Below are 10,304 nucleotides of genomic sequence, written 5' to 3'. Positions count from 1 at the left end.
AAAAAAGTTTGCAAAGCCATGTTCTCCCTACCCTGAACATCCCTATCTATGTTATATGCTAGACCCCAGTTTTCCCTCCAGTTTTCCTATCTGGAAGCTGGATTTGATGTTTCATTACATCCCTGCCCACCTCCCGCATGCATGCACAGCTCTGTAAGTAATGGTGAAACACACAATCTTCAGTAAAGACCTTGTTTACAGAAAACAAAGGATGTTATACCTAGAGTGATACTACTTGCCTCGAGTTGTACAGCCCCTATTTATACCACTTCCCCAGTGTAACTCAGCAAGTTTATAAAAAGTGCTCCTTTCACCTCCTAGGCATCAGGTTTAAACAAATATTGAGTTAAGGAAATAATATTGCCCACATCATGTAGCACCTCGTATCAGACTTCTCTCTGCTCATACCTTTGTTCTCGGCCACCTCGAAGCCCAAATTCCCTCACCAGTCTTTCCTGGAGTCTTTCACAGAGTCCTCCATACACTGAGTTAGCTGAGAATAGCTTCTCAGCTATTCAGAGAATGCCCAGTTTGTAAGTCCCCATCTGATTCCACTTAGCCCCTTCTAAAATGTAATAGAGACTGGGGATTATAGACTAACCTGATGGCCTTGAGTAGCTCAGGAACAAAAACCAAAATTGGTGAATATAAATAAAGTTTAAACGAAATGCCATCTCCTTCTCTGTGGGAAAATGACAACGTGTTGACCTTGTACTCTGTTGATTCTCTGAAAGCTATTTCCTAGTAGGGACGGAAACAGTATGGTCAATGGGGAGAATGACTCTGAATGAGCTAGGCACACCAGGTGGGAACAAATAGATTTGGACTTCCCATGGTGCAGACTCTGCAGAATCTTCCAGCAATTCTGGTTGCTATGGAGCCTGGAGCTCTGAAGAAAGTGATGCCTATACACATCTGTTGTGGCCCCATCACCACACAACAAACACTTGGCTAACCTGAGACTGCTCTGGTCTCCTACCGAAAACATGGGTATGGTACTCTCCTGTTAGCCTGCTGTGTTCCCTCGGCTTTGGTCTTCCAAGAGAAGCGAGCCACAGTACCTCAGCTCTATTCATGCGCCTGGTGGTTCCCAGCACCGCCCTTGTAAAAGCAAAGTGAACATTATCTAGAACTAGTTAGAAGTACAGCCATCCCTACTCAGATCGTCATAATTAAAAATCCACATGCCACAGCATGGGCGATCCAGGATTAGAACCAGTGGTTCATAGGGAACAGGCATAGCAGGCCCATGTATCGCCAAGTAGAACCAATATATGTCTCCGTTTCTAGATTTTATTCGCAATTCTGAATCACAACATTACTGATCTCCAGAGGACTTTGTAAAGAGAGAAATTAGGTCTTCTTGGGGAGTGGGAGGTTGTGCTGTGATTGGGCAGTCCTGATCAGGACCTCAATCCTGCTACTAAGGCCTCCGGTATAGCTAAGATGACCTCCAGCTTACTTGTTCAGATGAGGCTTCACTAATTTCATGTGGAAGCTGGCATAGATCCCCACCTCCTAAATAGCAAGGATTCCAGGGGTGAACCACTGTGCCAAGCTAACTCTTTCTAACTTAACATAGGATTAAGCAGTCTTCAGTCTCCAGTGTTTTAAGTTATTCACAGTTACACTTTCTTTCCCCCACCACACCAATCTTGTCAAGTTTTATCATGTCAAAGAAAGGGAATGAAGAAAGCAAGGCAAGGCATGTGGTCTAGGAGAAAAGGTCCCTGCATCCAGTGAAATCCATGACAGCTGGACCAGGTTTGCTCAGTAGAATCCCCATCTGTGCCTTATCCCGGTTCTCTAAGGACAGAGGAACCATGTTCCATAGCTGGCTCAAAATGGCAGGAATAGGCTTTTGGATTTGTAGCTGCTTCTTTCATTTCCCACACAGGGTGTGTACCTCTCTAAAAATTCACCAGCTACATGAACATTTCCTGAACTGAAAGATGAAAGCAGCTACTCAGAAAGTGACTTTATAGAGAAAAAAGAAAAGGATACACAGGGCTGATTTTCTATACTGTGGAATTTTAACTGTGTTTCTATTTGTTCTGCATTCCCTAGAAAGAGGAAGTGAAATATAGTACATGGTACTCAAACAAGGAAACACTATATTTTTTCCCTATGACACATATAAAACTACATGTATTTAGAACAACAATAACAACAGTGTAACATAAATTCAATATAATACCAAGATAATCTTTATAGACATCCTTGTGGGTAAGGGTTATGATTCTAATACCTTCTTGACAAAAATTATATATATATATAGTCATATAAACAATTTGAGACAAATAAAAAACACAGAATTTTTAAAAATGAGGGAAATTCACTGGTAAAATTGCAGCTGGGAAGAAGAACAAGTCAGTCAAAATAAGAAGATAAATGATGAAAACACCTGGAATTGCAGGAGGAGTAAGTATTTCACTGGTGACTGGACTAGGGAGTGAGGAAAGTTTTGTTGTCCATATATGTAGTACAGTGAATTTTTTGGCTAGCTTGAAATCTAAGACTTCAAGGCCACCAAAGAAAGGCTCAGATATAAATCTAGCACCCATGATGTGCCTGGAAGAAGACTAAATTATTTGCAAAATATAGCATCCTTCATTGAACAAGATAAAAAGCAAAAATGATCATCATATTATCAATACAAGGACCTGAGACTTGGGGTACCTAAGCAGGCCCACAAAGCTTACCCTGCTGCATTCACACATCCAATGTTTGCTTTGGAACAGGGTTTTGAGTATAGATTTCTTGGCTAAGTGCTCCATTCTATGTTTTCTCATTCTCCAATGTAGCTGAGACCAGGAATAGCAAAATAATGGGATATTGAGAAAGGAGAAAAAAAATAGGAAAGGGAGCATCAGGAGATCCAATGTTCACATGGCTTCTTAATCCTGAGATCCCTTTATTAAATCCTTTCATTCAGTTGAAGTGGGTGACTATGTAGGAGACTCAGGTATCAACCTATCTAGCTTTGAAGTTACAAACATCAACTTGAGACAGAATTTGCATACCAATGATAAATGACTCCCTTATCTTAGGAAGCAATAAACATTCCAACATTAACACAGAATTTTATCTTATCTCCAAGGTCTTAAATTTTTGGTAGCCAAGCAGCTCACACTTAGGGTAAAAACCTCTGTTTGGCCTAGACTGTTTGATCTTTCTAGGGCCCAGTTCCCAATCTTTAGTTTGAGACAGTCTTCCAATCTCTTAACCCTTTCCAGGTCTCACAGCTCAGGTCCCTATACTCCGATACCTTATGGTCTTCCACATTATACTCTCTCTAGCCCACTGCCACAGGGCATCAAATAAATGTTCCTGCACTTCTCCCTTCCTTGTCCTTCTCACCAAAAAAATATATGCTCTTACTGGAGCAGAGCAGCCATCGAATTGGAAATAGCTTACATAGCTTTCCCTAACAATCTGGGGGGACACTGATTTCTACTCTATAACCAAGAACAGTACACTTACAATTTCCTAGAATTAAAAAAGAAAAACCTTATCCCACTTTAAAGAGAAGATCACTTCCTGACTTGCTACATCAGGAAACAATGCTAAAAGACAAGCTGTACATTCAACCTATGGAAAAGACTGAGGTCTGATTACACACATAAAAAGTTGAATGGATAGTCCTAGAAATTAGCCATTCTTCTTTTTTAAAAAATTCTCTGATTCTGTACTTTTGCAAGGTACTCAAACCTCTCTCCTATATCCCTCTCTCTTCTTTTTCCAAAATAATACTTTTTCACCTGAACTTTTTGCATGTCAGTGATGGCCCAGGAACCCTTAGATATCTCTGGGCCATCGTTTCTGTCTGCTCTATATGTATTGCAATATGTTGAGGCAATGACAGGTGTTCCGCAGAGACAAGGATTTAGAGGATGAAGCCAGGTGTAGTAGCTCACGCCTGTAATCCTAGCTACTCAGGAGGCTGAGATCTGAGGATCCAGGTTCAAAGCCAGCCAACGCATTAAAGAACGTGAGACTCTTATCTCCAATTAACCATTAGAAAACCAACCAGAAGTGGCACTGTGGTTCAAGGGGTAGGGTGGTAGACCTGAATTGAAGAGCTCAGGGACAATGCCCAGGCCCAGGGATAGGGTAGTAGCCTTGAGCTGAAGAGCTCAGGGTTAGCCTGAGTACAAGCCCCATGACCACCATACACACACAAAATAGAACTTACATTATGAGAAATAGCACTCACAGAATTATCCTAAACTTAGTAAAATGATGAATATATGTATGAATAGATGTTTAGTGCATAATGACCTCATCAAATGTAGGTGGTGGAATCTATAAAATACCTACATTATTATTGACAGGAGGCACAGCATGTTATGAAACCCCAATAAGGAGAAAAGGACCTTGTGCTACTAGAAGTTAGGGGTGACAGTGCAGAGAAGAGACCATAGCTGAGCAGCAATTTTTTTAAAAAATGTGCTGAATTTCAAGAGCAAGAGAAGCAAGAAAGAGCATTTGATGTTGCAGGAAGGATGCTGCCCACACAAAAGAGGAGTCAGGGAAGAGGTTAGTAGATACCAGGACCAGAAAAGAGCAATGTACCTGCAGTGGGGGTAGGGAGTCAGTGGCTGAACACAGGACTGAGAGGAAAGTGGGAGAAGACTTTTAAAAAGTGATGGTGATTCCACAGGTAAGAGGAGGTGCTGGAAGATTTTAAACTGGAATGGCCATTCTACTCTAAGAGTTTGGAGGTAGATTCATACTCTTTCAACTAGTGTAGAGTACAAAGAGATGATCAAAAGAATCCCACTAGAGAATAACATATCAGCTTGACTTCTCCATTCATATATAATACTTTGAACCAGGTCTGATTAATTTTGCCCACATTATAGTATATTAATTATTTAAGTGGCTATCTTACTGCCTACCCCATCCTAAGCTTCATGAGAGCAAGAGTGACACTTGCTTTACTCCTTGTTACTTTGACAGTATATGGTAGACTCTCAAGCCCCCAGTAGACAATATATTTTCACCTATTCATTATGTATCAGGATGTAAGGACCTTTCCTCAGCTTAGAAATAATATGCAGACTCATCTATGTTCTTGCAAAGACAATGGAGTTTGCAAGAGTCATCTCACTGTACTTGAGTTTTCCATCTCTTCACCAGCCATGGAAACTCTGGAAGTCAGGAAAGTAATGTTATTTTTCTGTCATTGCTTTTCCAATTTTTACCATTAATTAGGAGTTATCAAAAATTACACTCACATCTGCTGTTGAATGGTATACTATTTTCACTTGCTAAGATTATATCCCAATGCATTGCAAGAGCATGCTTTAAATTCATAGGTTTCAAAATACGTTATGCATTTCAATGTACTTGTACAAGCAGCAAAATATCTCTCCTTTTGAGATCATCCACTTTTTATGACCAAAGAGAGTTATGCAACAAAATGTGTTTCCTTCTTTGCCCTGGTTACCAGGAAACTTGTAGGTACACATGTTATGCTTAACTGCTAAAACTGTCACTAGTCAGGATTTCTTAGTGACTTCACTTTCAGTCTTTCTGCCTTTTACCTATGTTAACAGCTTCACTTCTTACACCTACATATTCATAAATAAAGATACTCAAAGATCACACACATCTGGTATTAAAAGTATATCAATTTAGAAATGGAAAGACTTGGAAAAAATCATATTAAGTGAAGTAAGCCAGACCCAAAGGAACATAGGCTCAATGGTTTCCCTCATTTGTAATAATTAGTACACATCTAGGACTAGCCTAGCAGAGGATTACAATAGCATAAAACCTAGCTACATAAGATAATATAGGATGAGACTAAATTAAAGGATCTCTAGGATATGGAAACAAGAGCTTTATCTTGAGTGATTGTTGTTCTTAATGTACTATGTTATTTCTCTTCTCCTTGGTTAATCTCATATTGTTACTGTATCTGACTTAGTTACCTGGTATACTATATGTACGTTTATTTTTTTATTTGAAATGGGAAAGGGAAAGGAGGGAAACAAGAGGATTGGGAGGGGTGGGGGAGGGAAATGGGGTCAAAAACTTAAGAAGGGGTATCAATGTGTGAGAAGTAATGCACCTACTATCTGGTGAATATAACTGTACCCCTTTATGTATTACCTCAATAATAAAACATAAAATGAAAAATAAATAAAAGTACATCAATCTAAACATCTCTCCCATTTCCCTTTCAGCTCCCACATCCTCTTCAGGAGTTTGTTTCTGGCACATACTAAAAGCATAATTTACACATGGCTTCTCTTCACTTAGTGAATCCCAAAAAGAATCATATTACCTGACAGTCTGATTTAGCAATGTAGGCCAAACTGAAGATTTCCTAAAGAAGACCTAAAAAACAAACTTTTTAAATTTTCCTCAAACTCCTTTCATTGTCTTTTATTTTCTTGTAGATCAGAGAGTCAAAAAGGTTCTGTAAGGAGCTCAATAGTAAAAATATTCAGATGTCATGGGTCATATCTCTATTGTAACTACTCATCTATATCATTGTAGTGAGAATATAGCCATGAGCAAGAGTCCATGATTGTGTTTCAATTTTACCAATGGGTGACTCTCATGGCCAAGCACCTTACTTGACTGATCTTGCTCAAAATCATTCCCCTTGCCCTTACTGGGTCTTCTATGTGAAGTGTCACTATGGTTCAACTGCAATGTCCCAATCTCTTCCCATTAATTGAATAAGGCCCTCCATCCTCACAAAGCACCTTAGCTACATGCTTTATTGCTTAAACACAACCCTAGGTGCATATATCCCTTCTACATGTACCAATAGTTTTTCCTGCAAAATTCCTTCTTACCACACACAATAATAAGACAAGAGAATGTTAGGTGCATGAAATTAAGATCGTTTTGCTCCAAATACATCTCCATCTGTACATGTAATCTATTTTCAGAGCCTGTAGCCATAAACAGATTGAAAAATGTCTCCATCAAAATACAGAAAGTGGGTCCTTTCATAACAACACAACCTAGTTACATGATCCTGCAAAGTTAACTTCATCACACCTGAGTGTCTTTAGCTACACAATGGTGAGATCTACAAGGTCTTGAAGTTCTCAGATGTGACCAAGAGATACTGCTGCCACTGGTCCAGAACCATGTTTTGGAACTGCTTGTATATATGATAGAAACACCTCCATCCATTGTATGAAGGAAGTAATGTAACAGGCTACAGAAGGATGGTTTCCTCTCCCATTATTTTCAGAACACGGTTCTCATTTGAAGAGCGAAGGATTAGGTGGGTCTGTCCACCAAGTGACACACACAGGGGTCACACCTTAGCAACAGGAACTATTCATAGGCTAGAAGAAAGCTAACGACCCTTCTCACAGAGGCATGCTGGAACTTAATGACTATTAAGCAGCCACATACACCATCTGTGGAAGGAGGAGGGAAGCAGAGTGCAGGCAAAAAGTGAGGGACGGAAATGACATTTCAAACTTCCTTTGCAGGGGCCACTCCTTCTAGAACTTTCCTTTTCCATAAGTGCAAAGTCAACACAAGCATTGAATGAATGTTGACCATTCACAGGTGTGGTTCCAAATAATATAGGATGTGACAGAAGACTGAGAAGACAGAGGCTGCTCTCAAGGACTCCCACCTAAAGAGTAAGGCAAAGCCCATAGGTGTTCACCTGCCTGAGACAAGTGAACAAGTTGATCATTCTACACACAGTAGGGAAACAGAGGGACCCCAAGAGTAGTGGTGGTGATGGAGATCTGGAAAGGTTTTCCGGGATGGGGAGAAGTCGGGGAAACAAGCAAGAAAAGAAGGGTGGAAGCTTGGAAATATGAGAAAAACATGAACAGAAACCTGGGTGGGGCTGGAATTTGAGCAGTGAGAGTCTAAGAATAAGCAGAAAGACTAATGAGGTCTCCCAACAACAAGCTACTCCCACTTCTGTGTCTCATTTCCCACATTGGAAAAGTGAAAAGTTGGGACTAAATTACAAAATTCCAAATTGTGTGCATCTGGGAACAATGCCAGGGCAAAAACTTAAGGAGGGAGAGAGATGGGCCCAGCCCTCCTTTCTGCACAGCCTCTGCAAGCACCACACAGTTCTGCTTTCTTACATCCTTACACTCCCTGGACAGTTTGCCTCCAGAAAGTTTGCAAATCACATCGCAAGAAACTGCAAAGACTCTGTCCATATACACATGGACAGAAGAGAGAAAGGAATCAGCATGGAGTACGGAATGCACCAGTTTATAATGATGGAAGTGGGGAGTCCTGGAGGGTTTGTGAAAAGAGGAGTACCACAGCAAACGGAGTAAAATTAGACCAACCAAACACTAGAGACTGATCTGAAGAATCTCAACTGTTGAGAAGGTTCTGAGTAAGAGCAAAGGATGATTTTTCCCCCGTGTCAGCCTTCCCTCCCAGGACACTGTACTGTATGCAAAACGAGTAACTGTAAGACAAACATTTTTTTCCACTGCCCTTCTCAGCCCCACAGGCCTTCAGGAACACCTAACTTCAAGCAAAATCTTTTTATTTTTCAACACCCACAGCTTCCATTCAACTATCAGAAGTTTTCCACTTTGATCAAAGGGACCAAACAGAGAGGGCCGAGGAGGCAGCCTGTTCTCAGCAGCTCCGGGCAGATCACAGTTCCGCAGATTCCTGCCACCCACTCAGTGTCCGTACCTACCAGACCTCCAGCAAGTACCCACCCCCAGCATGCAGGCTTGCCTCCCTCTCACCTCCACAATCTGGCCCAGTTAATGAATGTACATCTTCAAAAACCAGCCCAGCTTGGTCCAGGGGATTTCAGCTTCCTTGACTAGAAACCTACCAGTAATGAAACCCCAAGAACACAAGTCATCAATTTATCTCCGACCACCTCTTCTTACTTTCGGGATTAGTGATCTTGTGGAATCTCTGGACTGACTCCTAAGTCCCAACTAATTCTGGAGATGCTCAGAAGCTAAGAGTCTCTGGGTAGACAGCAATAATCCACAAGCATGGTTCAGGACCCAGGGCATTTCATTTCTGGGATTTTCAGTGGTTCACAATGGCAGACTGAAACCAGGAAGCTCAAAGGGAAGGATCCCAATGATATAACAAACAAACATTTCTCTAGGCAGTGACCACTACTTTAAAACGTGTTGGAAATAGAGATAATTAGTCACCACAGATGTGACTCAGCTCAGGGTCCCAGGCAACCCACTTATTATATTTGAATTCCAGCTGTAGCCCAGGGGACCACTTTGGGATGTTTAACTGGAATTGTCCAATGTAAGCTGCCAAGACTATTCCCATTCGTGAAGTACTCTTACATCATCCGGTTGGTCTTCAGGACGCCTGTAATGCAAGGGTCATGGTGACCTAGTCAAATCAAAACAAAAACAGGAAAATGGTAAGAAAGGCTCTCAGGTGTTCAGCTTTTAGGTGGAATAAAGATCAAAAGATTTTTGTGTGGGTTCCGGGGGCTGGCCACGATGGTGGATATAGCCATGTTTGATCATCAGTAAACACTGGCAACTTTGGTTGAGAGTGTGTATCATCATCCTTGCTGGCCTTTCTTCCTTGGAAGAAATGGGACCTGCCTGGGAAAATGGAAAGGAAGGTGGAGATATGTGTTTATACCTGCTTAGGACTGAGTCTGAGACTGGAGATTCAATGCTAATAGTCACATGCACGCACAAAACCAACATCACATCAGATGAACGCCCACCCACACAACATTTCCCCATTGGGCACCCTGCAGACATTTCACACCACCCTCCCTCCCCACCCTCAAGGCTAATTCCTTCCCCTTTTCATGAGTGTTACGGCAAGTCAGATTCTCCAGAAAGTTTAACAGAAATAATGTGTAAAATGCTGCAAGTTTTTAAAAAAGCACTGGATTTCCAGATTCCCAGTCACTTTGAACCTTATTCCCAATTTCTTAGTGCCCGTCTCTTTCCCTTTGAATATATCTGGGCACTTGTGGACTTTTCCTGCTCAGAAGATGGACAGCATTTCCAGTGTGAAGAAGGGATCATTTTCAAACAACTCTATAAGTGCTGTCTACTTTGGTTCAGGGAATGCAGTCGCCCCAGACCCAGCCAAGTGACTTCATCTGCCAGGTCCTATGAACCCTCGGCTTCCTAAATGTGACTAAGTCTAAACCGAAAGAGAAGTAGCTCCGTGTGTGTGTGCGCGCGCGCACGCACACACACACACACACACACACACACACACACACACACACAAAGGGGAACTGTCATTTTCCTACTCGGGTTCTCTGACATCAGCCACCTTCCCTGTTGCTACAGTTTCTCTGCACTCAAATTAAATTCTGG

Source organism: Megascapheus bottae, chromosome 3 (genome assembly GCF_031878675.1).
Source record: "Megascapheus bottae isolate mThoBot1 chromosome 3, mThoBot2.hap1, whole genome shotgun sequence".
NCBI lineage: Eukaryota > Metazoa > Chordata > Mammalia > Rodentia > Geomyidae > Megascapheus > Megascapheus bottae.
Note: the sequence above shows the minus strand (reverse complement) of the source record.